Source organism: Oryctolagus cuniculus, chromosome 1 (genome assembly GCF_051225735.1).
Source record: "Oryctolagus cuniculus isolate XC-2025 breed Fujian yellow rabbit chromosome 1, ASM5122573v1, whole genome shotgun sequence".
Classification (NCBI taxonomy): domain Eukaryota; kingdom Metazoa; phylum Chordata; class Mammalia; order Lagomorpha; family Leporidae; genus Oryctolagus; species Oryctolagus cuniculus.
This window is the reverse complement of record NC_142867.1, coordinates 143,504,659-143,518,095: the sequence shown is the minus strand read 5'-3', so window position 1 is coordinate 143,518,095 and position 13,437 is coordinate 143,504,659. Positions and strand designations below refer to the sequence as shown.

Below are 13,437 nucleotides of genomic sequence, written 5' to 3'. Positions count from 1 at the left end.
GGCTTCCGAATGGCCGGGACAAGGAGGCTCACCCACCCTTCCCTGATAATGCTTCAAGAAGGTGAACCCAAAGTAACAGTAGGTGGGGCCGGACTCCACCCAGCCTCCTACCACAAGCGAGTACAGGAGTGGACACGGGCGGGCTTCCCCCGATCCTGCGTGGATGCAGCTCCTCGCTTTGTAAGTCCTCCTCCCACCAATACTGAGACGGTCTCACTGTTCATCGGCCCAGTCCTTCCAGAACCTTCCACAGCACTTAAAGGTGGTCAGCAAGCAGTACCCATGTGGCCCATTGGCTCCTGACAGTGACACGCAGGCTTCAGAGATGTAGGCACACGGTTGGGGGGGGGGGGCGCAGGCAGCAAGCTCGGGAGCTGGCTCGGCCATTCCTTCAGGGGGAACGTGGCTGCTCGGCTTCTCTGGCCTCCAGAGCCCCGTTACTCAGCCTTCCTGTTACGTGTGCAGTTCCCTGACAAGTTGCACGTACATCTTCCCTCTGTGTAAGGTACGTACAGTTTGCTTCTGTTGTTGCAAACCAAAGAATGCACACCCAAATACCAAGAAAGGACAGATCATGTTGGACTGGACCGGCTTCCTGCCTCCTTCGTTGGCATCGAGAGTAGCCACGTGTCCGGCTTCAGTGTTGAAAATCTGAGAGCAGAAATGGTCCTGTGTCACTTCTGGGCAGTAGGGTTTTCTGTTTTGTTTTGTTTTGTTTTTTAATTTTTTTTTATTTGTGAGGAAGAGAGACAGACAGACACAGATGGAGCTCTCATTTGCTGATTCACTCCCCAAATATCTGCAACGGCCAGGGCTGGATCAGGCTGAGGCTAGGAGCTGCTGATTCCATCTAGAGGTCACGTGTGAGTGGCAGGAACCCAGTCCCTTGTGCCATCACAGTGGCCTTTCAAGGTCCTCAGTGAGCCAGTGGCAGAGTTAGGACTCCAACCAGACATGTGCTGATCTTAGCCAGCCATTAGGCCAAAGGCTCAAGCCCAGCAGAAGATTGGAAGCCCAGCCTGTAGTTCCCTCCGTCTCTTTTCCTTCTGCCACGAACCCTCTAGGTTTCCCATGGAGTAGGGATCAGACAACTCATTCTATACAAAATGGAAAAGTAAACACTTTCAGCCTGTTGCCACCCTCCATTGTGGTTCTGCTGTTGTAGCATAAAAGCCATCATAAACAGAATGTAAGTGAACGGCCACAACCATGTTCAAAGAAATCTTTATGTGTGACATGTGGCCCACAACCCACAGTTCCCCAACCCTGAGGAACAGGCAGCTCTGTCCACCTCCATTATGGGATAAGGACGCAAGAAGCAGAAACAAACGACGCACGAATGAGAAGCAAAGCTGTGTTTCTGTAGGTCTCTCAGCTCTCGGGTATTTGTTGTGCCATGTAGCTCACCCTATGCCGACTAACACCCAAGGACACAACAGTGTAGTCCATGCAAACAAAGTGGACTTTAAGTGATTTGATGAGATGGGATCTGCAGACAGAGGCAAACACTTCTTTATGTGTAAAGATCCAAAAGCAAAAGCAGGGGCTGGCATTGGTTCAGACGTTAAGATGCTGCTTAGTAAAGCCGCTGTCTGCAGTGGTGGCATTCCATATGGGTGCCAGTTCGAATCCCGGCTGCTCCACTTCCGATCCAGCTCTCTGCTATGGCCTGGGATAGCAGTAGAAGATGGCCCAAGTCCTTGGGCCCTGCACCCACGTGGGAGACCCCGAATAAGCTCGTAGCACCTGGCTTCGGATAGGCACAGCTCCAGCCAATGTAGTCATTTAGGGAGTGAACCAGCAGATGGAAGATCTCTCTCTCTCTCTCTCTCTCTCCCTCTCCCTCTCCCTCTCCCTCTGCCTCTCTGTAACTCTGCCTTTCAAATAAATAAATAAATCTTAAAAAAAAAAAAGGTGCTGCTTAGGATACCCATACCCCATATTGGAGAGCCTGGGTTTGAATCCCCACTCTGCCTCCAATTCAGCTTCCTCCTCACTCACACTCTGGGAGGCAGCAGGTGATAACTCAAGGTCCTGGGTCCCTGTCACTCATGTGGAAGACCCAGATAGAGTGCCAGGCTCCTGGTTTCAGCCTGTCCCAGGCCTGGCTGTTGCAGTATTTGGGGAGTGAACCAGAAGATGGAAGTGCGCTCTCTCTCTCTCGCTCTCTCGCTCTCTCTCTCTCTCTCTCTCTCCCTTTATCTGTATCTCTCTACTTATCTCTCTCCCTTTCAAACTAAATAAAAAGAAATAAATGTTTTTAAAGAGCAGAAGCAAATCCCTTTTGCATCTGCAACACAGTTTTTTTTTTTTTCAGAATTATTTTCTTTTATTTGAAAGACAGATATATAGAGAGAGGTAGAGACAGAGAGAGAGAGGTCTTCCCTCCGCTGGTTCACTTCCCAAATGACTGCAATAGCCATAGCTGAGCTAATTGGAAGCCAGGAGCCAGAAGCTTCTTCCAGGTCTCCCACGTGGGTGCAGGGGCCCAAGGACCTGGGCCATCTTCTCCTGCTTTCCCAGGCCACAGCAGAGAGCTGGAGCAGAAGTGGAGCAGCCAGGACTCAAACTGGTGCCCATATGGGAAGTAGGCACTGCAGGGGGCTGCTTTAACCCACTATGCCACAGCGCAACTCACCCTGGGGCCCCATCCCTGCCATCACAGAGCAGCCGTGGCATTGGGACCTCCACTCACTTCAAATAAGCTGTTGGATTGGGAACCCCTCGCCTCTCTCTCCAGCTCCCTTCAAAGCCTCCCGGGTCCCCAGTCCCCAGGTCCCCGGCGGAGAGCCCATGAAGGAGATAAGCAACAGCAGCAGGAGGTTGCGAAAGGACCAGGATAAGCAGAAGCTCCCTTTGAAACAGATCCGGTCTGCAGGCACAGGCCCGTTGAGCTCCACGGAGCGTGGGGGTCATTTTGCAGGCACACAGGAAACGGCGCCATGGAGCCGCGGGGTGTAATGTGAGGCTGGTGCCCACGCTTTCCTGCGCCCCGCCGAGAACTGAACACTCAGCACTTCAGTCCCTCTTGGCCTCTGGAATACATTCCTTCATGTTCCTTGTTGCCAAAGCATGTTCTCATCTGAGGCGCAGGAAGAATACACAAAACCAAGGCTCAAGGCAGAAAACGCTGGACGCTCGCTTTAGTTTTATGCCCACCACATGGCTGAGGCCCCGCTGGAAATCAACAGCACGTGAGCCAGACCCAGCCCCAAGCCTGGTGCCGGGGGAGGAGGGGACAGGGCGGAGGCGGGGGGGGGGGACCAGTGCATGCGAAATTCCTGTTTAATCCCCACGTCAGAGGCTTAATCCCTGAACTCTGAATCAGCCCTTGGCAAAAGCAAGGCTCTGGGCCGACTTGTACATTTCCATCCTCCAAACACAGCTCAGCACTCTGCAGTGCCAAAGCGAATGCCCCTGCCCAGCCCAGCCCAGCCTGGCCCGCGGCCCCGGCTTGGGGCGTTCACACATAGAAAAGGCATCAAAACGCTCATCCGCCTGCTCCAAAGTCCTCTCCCCCATCACTGGCCCAGAGATCGTCACCTGCCACCTCTTCTGTCATTCTTTGGTCTGTGGCACAGCTCAGCAAGCTAGGGGCCCACACACTAAATCAAGCCCATCTTCTCTGTTTGTCAATAAAGTTTTATTGGAACACCGCCATGCCCCTTCACTTACACATTGTCTCTGGTTGTTCTTGGGGTACAATGGCAAAGCTGAGCAGTTGCGACAGAGCCCCGGGGGCCTATAGGGATTGGAGTACAGGACTTTAGCCAAGAAAGTTGGCCCACCATTGAGCTACAATTTTTTCTACTAAAGGCAGTTCCCATGTGATGTCAACCTACCAGCAGCTCCTGGAAGACTGTCAGGGTATTCTTTAGGACAAGGGGTGAGGAACATCTAGCCTGGCGGCCATAGAAGGCCACTAAAACCACGTGGCCTGGTCCTGCCAAGGCAGTTGGTGGTAGGACCCAAAAATCTGATAAATCTACAGCAGATCAAATTTTTAAGTTGATCATTTTGGATGGCCCGTGAATGATGTCATAAATATCTATATGGCCCTTGTCTGCAAAAAAAAAAAAAAGTTCCCCACCCCTGCTTGAGGATACTAATAAGGAGAAAGACACTGAAGATTCTGGACACCTGGAGTGGGCATCCCACACTGGCTCTGAGGCCTGAGGACAGCTTCCTACGAGTGTGGACCCTGGGAAGCAGGAAGGGGCGGCTCAAGTCGTTGGGTTCCTGCCACCCAAAGGGAGACCTGGAAGATCTGGATAGAGTTCCCTGCTCCAAGCTTCAGTCCTCAGCTGCTGTGGGCAACTGGGAAGTGAACCAGCGGGTGGTAGATTCCTCTTCTGATGATAGATAGATAGATAGATAGACAGACAGATGATAGGATAGATGATAGGGCTTGATAGATAGATGATAGGTAGATGTCTTTCTCTCTTTGCTTCCCTCCTCTCTCAAATAAAAAATAAATATGTCAAATAAACATTTTTAAAAGACTATAGGTCAGCACTGTGGAATAGCCTGCAGCATTGGCATCCCATGTGGGTGCCGGTTCAAGTCTTGGCTGCTCCACTTCCGATCCAGCTCTCTGCTGTGGCCTGGGAAAGCAGTAGAAGGTGGCCCAAGTCCTTGGGTCCCTGCCCCCATGTGGGAGACCAGGAAGAAGCTCCTGGCTCCTGGCTTCAGATCGGCGCAGCTCCAACCGTTGTGGCCACTGGGGGAGTGAACCAGCGGAGGGAAGACCTCTCTCTCTCTCTCTACCTCTCTTTGTGTAAATCTGACTTTCAAATAAACAAATAAATCTTTAAACAAAGACTCTATGACAAGTATGTGTGTGTATGTGTGTGTGTGTGTGTGTGCATGAATTAGGGATGGAGCCTGGGGTGGAGGAAGCTCCAAGCCCTTGACTATTTAACAGACTTAAGCAAAGCAATTCCAGGGGAGACCTCTGAGTAAGCAGCAAGCAGAGAACAGAAGGGCGGGCCTTGGGCAGAAGAAAGAAGTGCACTTGCTATTATGCTTATTACTGACTTTATTATCAGAGCAGGCTGCTCTTTAGGACAGGGGCGGGAAACATCAAGTAAAACCACCTGGTCTGGCCCTGCCAAGGCAATTGCAGGTGGGGCCCGGAATCCAATAAACCTAGAGCGGGCTCATCTCTAAGTTGATAATCCTGTGCTTCTACAGCACAGCATCTGACTATTCCCGAAGCCCCAGCAGGTGTGCAAGGGTGTGTGTTCCGTACTGGAGGGGCCCATCGTCACCTCCCAGGTGCCCCTGTGAATGGGACCAGAATCCGTGGCTTCTCCCCCTGAGCCCGGGGACCAGGGACGTTTAGGCAAACTTCAGGACTGGCCTCGGGAGAGCCTCACCCCAGAAATGGATGTGCCTTTTGCTAAATCAACACAAGCCCTATGTGTGCATGACGGGGTACCCGGATAATAGTGCCAGGGGCCCTGCAGGGGGCACAACCTCTAGCTCATCCCCACTCTCCTGCCTGTCAGTATCACGCCCAGCCTCTCAGGCTCCAAACTCAGCACCCTGCTGCCTCCGTCTCCTTCATTACTGCCTGTGGGCCAACACCCAAGATTTAAACTTACAACGATGACTGGAAACACCGAGCACCTGCCATTGGCAAGACCACCAGCATATGCTAGGCCTTTTTTAAAAAAAAAATTATTTATTTATTTGAAAGTCAGAGTTACACAGAGAGAGAAGGAGAAGCAGAGAGAGAGGTCTTCTATCCACTGGTTCACTCCCTAATTGGCTACAATGGCCAGAGCTCTGCCGATCCGAAGCCAGGAGCCAGGAGTTTCCTCCGGGTCTCCCACATAGCGGCAGGGGCCCAAGGACTTGGGTCATCCTCCACTGCTTTCCCAGGCCATAGCAGAGAGCTGGTTTGGAAGTGGAGTAGCTGGGACTGAAACCAGTGCCCATATGGGATGCTGGCACTGTAGGCAGCCCCTTCATATGCTTTTATTTTTCACCTCTGGTTCTAAGTAATTAGACAACATATGCTTCCCCTATAGAAAAAGGTTCCCTTCTGTTTTTTAAAAGATTTATTTCTTTATTTGAAAGAGTTACAGAGAGAGAGAGAGAGAGAGAGAGAGAGAATCTCCCATCTGCTGGTTCATTCCCCCAGATGATTGCAATGGTCAATGCTAAGCCAGACTGAAGCCAGGTGCCAGGAGCTTCTTCCAGGTTTCCCATATGGGTGGCAGGGACACAAGTACTTGGGCCATCTTCTACTGCTTTCCCAGGTGCATTAGCAGAGAGCTGGATCGGAAGTGGAGCAGCCAGGCCTTCAACTGGTGCCCATATGGGATGCCAGCGATGCAAGCAGTAGCTTTACCTGCCTTGCCACAGTGCCTGTCTCAGGTCCCCTTCCTAAGCAGGCTTGCAGAAATATTGCACAATAACTCATTTTCTGGCAAGGCAGTGCAAGTTGATCCAAGCCATAGAGGCCCATGCTGGCCCTGGACACCAGCCGTAACAGCCAGGAGGAAAACAAAACAAAGTGGGCAGAAAACCGCATGCTGCTCTGTGGAGCTGCTCAGAGCCTGTGTACCCCCTACTTCACAGCAGGGAGACCCAAGACCAGAAAAAAAGAATCATCAACTGCTGGCGCCGCGGCTCACTAGGCTAATCCTCCACCTTGCAGCGCCGGCACCCCAGGTTCTAGTCCTGATCGGGGCGCCGGATTCTGTCCCGGTTGCCCCTCTTCCAGGCCAGCTCTCTGCTATGGCCAGGGAGTGCAGTGGAGGATGGCCCAAGTGCTTGGGCCCTGCACCCCATGGGAGACCAGGAGAAGCACCTGGCTCCTGCCATCGGATCAGTGCGGTGCGCCGGCCGCGGCAGCCTTTGGAGGGTGAACCAACGGCAAAGGAAGACCTTTCTCTCTGTCTCTCTCTCTCACTGTCCACTCTGCCAGTCCAAAAAAATTTAAAAATAACATTTTAAAAAAAAGTCATCAACTGGAACAGAGTGCATCTGTTTCTCAGCTGTATTTGCCTTAGCGCATTTTACACTGGGCCCTCTGGCTAGCGGCTCCAAGCTGTTCCTTGTGCATGTGTGTGTGCATGTGCCCTAACAGTCTTTGTGCATGTGTCTGTATGCATCTAAAAGTTTGTGGCGCAGTGGGTTAAAGCCCCAGCCTGAAGCACCAGCATCCCATATGGGTGCTAGTTTGCGTCCCAGCTGCTCCACTTCCTGTCCAGCTCTCTGCTATGGCCTGGAAGAGCAGTAGAAGATGGCCCAAGTCTTTGACACCCCTGCATCTGTGTGGGAGGCCTGGAAGAAGCTCCTGGCTCCTGGCTTCAGATCAGCCCAGCTCGAGTCACTGAGGCCATTTGGGGAGTGAACCAGCGGAACGGAAGCTCTCTCTTTGGCTCTCCCTCTCTCTGTGACTCTGTCTTTCAAATAAATAAAAATAAATCTTTAAAAATAAATAAATAAAAAATTAAAAGGCTGGCGCCGCGGCTCAATAGGCTAATCCTCTGCCTGCGGCGCCGGCATCCCGGGTTCTAGTCCCGGTCGGGGCGCCGGATTCTGTCCCGGTTGCCCCTCTTCCGGGCCAGCTCTCTGCTGTGGCCCGGGAGTGCAGTAGAGGATGGCCCAAGTGCTTGGGCCCTGCACCCCATGGGAGACCAGGAAAAGCACCTGGCTCCTGGCTCCTGCCATTGGATCAGCGCGGTGCGCCGGCCGCAGTGCGCCAGCCGCGGCGGCCATTGGAGGGTGAACCAACGGCAAAAGGAAGACCTTTCTCTCTGTCTCTCTCACTGTCCACTCTGCCTGTCAAAAATTTTAAAAAAATAAATAAAAAATTAAAAAAAATTGAAACTAAAAATCCATGCATGTGTGTGTGTATCCTAACAGTCTGTGTGTGTGTCCATGCATCCTGTCTCTGTACATGTGTGTGTGCATCCTAACAGTCTTTGTGTGTGTGCATGTCTCTGCATCCTAATTGCAGGCATTCTCTACTTTTGACAGCGTCCACCTGCTGTGCCCCATTATCTCTGGCCTTTGTGGCTTGGAGGGGCAGAGACTCTGTTCCCTGGATAAGACCCAGGGAAGGAAGGAAGCAGAAACAAAAATGTTTTCGCAGTGAAGTGACCTGATTACACCCAGACTGGCTGTTTCTAAGCTATCCCATAACTGTCCCTACTCAGGCCTGGAGCAAGTCCACGGAAGCCACAGTAGCCCCGCAGTGTCCTTTCTTGGCTCAGCAGAAACTGCGGCTGCTTGGGGAAGGGGCCGTTTAAATGACAGGGACTCTGCTCATTCCCGAGTGACCACGGAAAACAGCTCCCGTGGGCCTGGGGCGCCCTTGATGACAAGTGTGCACTCTGCACCACCCGTCAGGGCTGGAGCCGCAAGCTGCGTGGCCTTAGGCAATTGACTTACTCAAGTGTCTACGTCCCAGTGTCATCATCTGGGCGATGTGAAGGTGGCTGGAAGTCAATGCTGGGAAGTAACACAGTCGCTGTTCTTGTTGTCCATGTTCCTTACTGAGGCCCACGGGGTGCCAACTCCCCCTCCCTCCTTCCAGAACCTTCCATCTCTGTTTCTCACACAGGCCAAGATCTATTGCTTCTCCGGAGCCCAGTGTTACTGTTCCCTAACCTGCCGGGTCTTCACTGTCCTCCCCTGTCCCATACACCTGACCTCCTCAGGGGCCTCCTTGGATCCTAGAGCCACCCGTACACCAAAACATTCTCTGTCGCATTGTCCCGAGGATCCCCAGAGAGCACTGTCACCCTCCCAAACTACCTTGTTTGCTTTTTTTAGCTCCATATCTCCCATTTAAACTTCCCCAGTTCTATTAGGAAGCCCTGCAGTTCAGGGCATTCCAGGGAGTGGTCACCCACAGCCCACTGGAAGGCCAGAGCAGATACTCCCGTATCTTCAACCCTGGGAAGGCCCTCACCACAGCCTGAGTCCCTACAGCACACAGAATGATGGCAGGGAGGAATCCATATTTTATGGGGAAAAAAAATCCCCAATCAGAGTGGAAATTTCTGTTAAGACCCTGCATGGGACAGCCACCTCCCATATGGGGGAGCCTGAGTACAACCGTCAGCTTGTTCATGACCCCAGCTTCCTGTTAATAGTGCATCCTGAGAGCAAATGGCGGCTCAACTACTTGGGTTCCTGCCCGCCATGTGGGAGACCTGGACCAAGGCCTCAGCTCCTGCTGTCTCCCGGACCAACCTGACTGTTGCAGGCATTTGGGGAGTGAACCAGCAGATGGGAAATCTGTCTGCCTGCCTTTCAAATGCATGGGGGAAAAAAAACACAGTCTATCCAATCACAAGAAATGTACAATTCCTCTCATTTTCAATCTTCAAGCAAAGAGAAGAAAAACAGAAGGTACTCATCATAGAGTTTTTTTGGAGCTAATAGGAACTTTGCTGAAAAGGATGACCAAGAGGCCACTCACGCCCCAGTGTGGGGGAAGGAAGGGCCACAAGTTCAAAGGTCATGACCAAGGTCATCAGCTGGACTGAAAGAGAGGCAAGATCTCGCAGGCTGTGTGATTTGCTCAAAAATGTGTATAAGGCATAAAATAATATTTTGATGGGAGGTGTTGTTATCTCAGCAGGAATCCGGCATGGAGGGGCCATATTGTAGGTAACAGATGCTTTATTTAGAATCTCCATTCTGTTTCAAACTAAAACATCACCTCCGCCGGTGCCGTGGCTCACTAGGCTAATCCTCCACATGCAGCACCGGCACCCCGGGTTCTAGTCCCGGTCAGGGCACCGGTTCTGTCCCGGTTGCCCCTCTTCCAGGCCAGCTCTCTACTGGGGCCTGGGAGGGCAGTGGAGGATGGCCCAAGTGCTTGGGCCCTGCACCCCATGGAAGACCAGGAGAAGCACCTGGCTCCTGGCTTCGGATCATCGTAGCTCCGGCCGTAGAGGCCATTTTGGGGGTGAACCAACAGAAGGAATACCTTTCTCTCTGTCTCTCTCTCTCTGTCTAACTCTATCTGTTAAAAAAAAAAAAAATTACCTCCACCCAAGTTCCTACTCAATTCAAATTGCTTATATTACAGATGTTTCAATTCCATTTTTTTTTTATTTGACAGAGTTAGACAATGAGAGAGAGAGATAGAGAGAAAGGAGAAAGATCTTCCTTCTATTGGTTCACCCCTCAAATGGCCACTACGGCTGGAGCTACGATGATCCAAAGCCAGGAGCCAGGTGCTTCTTCCTGGTCTCCCGTGCGGGTGCATGGGCCCAAGCACTTGGGCCATCCTCCACTGCCCTCCCAGGCCAAAGCAGAGAGCTGGACTGGAAGAGGAGCAACCAGGACTAGAACCTGGCACCCATATGGGATGCCAGCACTGCAGGCAGAGGATTAACCAAATGAGCCACGGCGCCAGCCACTCAATTCCTTTTTAAAATGAAGAAAGAGGGACCAGTGCTATGGTGTAGCGGGTGAAGCTGTCACCTGCAGTGCCGGCATCCCATATGGGTGCCGATTTAAGTCCCAGCTGCTCCACTTCCTGTCCAGCTCTCTGCTGTGGCCTGAGAAAGCAGTGGAGGATGGCCCAAGTGCTTAGGCCCCTGCACCCGTGTGGGAGACCTGGAAGAAGCTCCTGGCTCCTGGCTTCAGATTGGCATAACTCCAACCATTGTAGCCAATTAGGGAGTCAAACAGCAGATGAAAGACCTCTCTCTCTCTTTCTGCCTCTCCTTCTCTCTCTGTGTAATTCTGATTTTCAAACAAAATAAATAAATATTTTAAAATAAATAAATAAAACGAAAGAAAGAAAGAGAGAAAGAAAGAAAGAAATACAGCTTTCCTGTTTTCTAAAACGTGTCTGTCCACGATGGTTTTTGGAAATCAGAAATCACTGGGCGCAAGTCACTGGCTGGCACAGGTTTCAGGGTCTCAGCAAACATTTGTTGATTGCTGAGAAGAACCAGAAAAGACTACACCAGAGGTTGAGATGCCACGGTGAGGTCTCAAAAGCTTGCCCGGTCTCCTGGATGGACAGCCAGACTGACCACTGTACTTGTTCGTGGGGAGGGTCTCAGAATACACAGACAGAATTCACCACTATTAGTCCTGAGATCCAAATCTATATGTGCAGATAAAATACAAGAAAAAGCTTGGAAGAAATTTTAAGCTGATGTGAAGGATAGCACTTATTAACTTAGCATTCTATGCTATGCTAGTATGCATTTAGGTAATGTTTTGCAATTTCAGTGGGAGTTCAGACATTATCTTGTTTTAACTGAGTAGCAACTCAGAGGACTATTATTTGGGTTGTACACAAAACATTTATAATTTATAAAAAGTGTGCTTTGAGGCCGGCGCTGCGGCTCACTAGGCTAATAATCCTCCGCCTTGCGGCGCCGGCACACCAGGTTCTAGTCCCGGTCGGGGCGCCGGATTCTGTCCCGGTTGCCCCTCTTCCAGGCCAGCTCTCTGCTGTGGCCCAGGAGTGCAGTGGAGGATGGCCCAGGTGCTTGGGCCCTGCACCCCATGGGAGACCAGGAAAAGCACCTGGCTCCTGCCATCGGATCAGCGCGGTGCGCTGGCCGCAGCAACCATTGGAGGGTGAACCAACGGCAAAAGGAAGACCTTTCTCTCTCTCTCTCTCACTGTCCACTCTGCCTGTCCAAAAAAAAAAAAAAAAAAGTGTGCTTTGAGGCCAGAGCTAAATGTGAACGAAATCTCCGGGGCCAGAACTGTGCTGTACGAGGCAGGTTAAGCCACAGCCTGCAACATCAGCATCCCACATGGGAACACTGGTTCATGTCCCAGCTGTCCTGCTCCCTGCTAATTCACCTGGGAAGGCAGGAGAAGATGTACAAGAAGTATGTGGGACCCTGCCAACCACATGGGAGACCCAGATGGAGTTTCTGGCTCCTGGCTTTGGCCTGGCCCAGCCCTGACTGTTGCAGCCATTTGAGGAGTGAACCACCAAGTGGAAGACCTCTCTCTGTCTCTCACATACACACACATACACACACACTTCCTCTCTCTCTCTCTCTCTCTCTCTCTCACATCCTCTCTTTCTCCCTCTCTTTCTCATTATCACTCTTCCGTTCAAATAAATAAATAACTCTTTACAAAAATAAAATCTCAGTGAAAGAATGGGAAAGATATTTGCAAATCATACATGATAATTTTCTCATGTGAGAAACAATCAAAAGATAAGTTTATTTTGACACAGAAACTTTTTTTTTTTTTAAGATTTATTTATTTGAGAGGTAGAGTTACAGACAGGGAGAGGGAAAGACTGAGAGAAAGGTCTTCCTTCCATTGGTTCACTCCCCGAATGGCCACAACGGTCGGAGCTGCGCTGTCGGAAGCCAGGAGCCAGGAGCTTCTTCAGGGTCTCCCACGCGGGTGCAAGGGTCCAACCACTTGGGCCATCTTCTACTGCTTTCCCAGGCCACAGAAGAGAGCTGGACTGGAAGAGGAGCAGTTGGGACTAGAACCGGCGCCCATAAGAGATGCTGGGGCCACAGGCAGAGGATTAACCTACTGCGCCACGATGCCTGCCCCAGCACAGAAACTAAAAATCTGTGCATGGATTTCTTTTTCACAGTACACATTTTCCATGAACATTGTAAAGACCCCTGGAAGCTGATAAGGGATTGAGTTCCTGAGACTCAACAACAAAAGACAAACAATCCAATTCAAAATGGGCAAAGAACTTGATTAGGCCAGCGCTGCAGCTCACTAGGCTAATCCTCCACCTGCAGCACCGGCACACCGGGTTCTAGTCCTGGTCGGGGCGCCGGATTCTGTCCCAGTTGCTCCCCTTCCAGGCCAGCTCTCTGCTGTGGCCAGGGAGTGCAGTGGAGGATGGCCCAAGTGCTTGGGCCCTGCACCCCATGGGAGACCAGGAGAAGCACCTGGCTCCTGGCTTCAGATCAGCGCGGTGCACCAGCTGCAGCGCGCCAGCCACAGCAGCCATTGGAGGGTGAACCAATGGCAAAAGGAAGACCTTTCTCTCTGTCTCTCTCTCTCACTGTCTACTCTGCCTGTCCAAAAAAAAAAAAAAAAAAAAAAAAAAAAAAAAAAAAAAAACTGATTAGATATTTTTCCAAAGAAGGTATATGAATAAAATAAGCAGTGAGCAAATGAAAAGATGTTCAACATCACAAATTAATAGAGAACTGAAACTCAACACTAACAGGACCATCTCAAAACCATTCAGATGGTTATGGGGGAAAATAACACAGAAAAAAGTGCTGGTGAAAATATGGAGAAATTGAAAGCCTTGTGCACTGTGGGTGGATACTTGTGAATAACATGGCACAGCTGCTGTTAAACCCAGTATGGCCTCAAATGATTAAAAATCCAATTACTGAATAAGACAGCCATCCCCTTCCAGGTCCACGCCCAAAGGGATTGAAAGCAGGATCTCAAAAAGGTACCCGTGCACTCCTGTCCACAACAAGTTATTCC

At 51.0% G+C, this 13,437-nt stretch overlaps 1 long non-coding RNA gene across 3 annotated transcripts in view; it reads right to left on the bottom strand.

The window, feature by feature from the left end:
• LOC127482824 (uncharacterized) overlaps window positions 1–13,437 on the bottom strand; it is a 98,212-nt gene that overhangs the window by 49,144 nt on the left and 35,631 nt on the right. Inside the window, exon 3 of one of the 3 annotated variants that reach the window (XR_016223103.1) lies at window positions 12,235–12,433. The exons of the other annotated variants lie outside the window; for them this stretch is intronic. This is a non-coding gene — a long non-coding RNA (uncharacterized LOC127482824). Of the gene's footprint in view, window positions 1–12,234; window positions 12,434–13,437 lie in introns of those variants that run through there. 3 annotated transcript variants of the gene reach the window in all.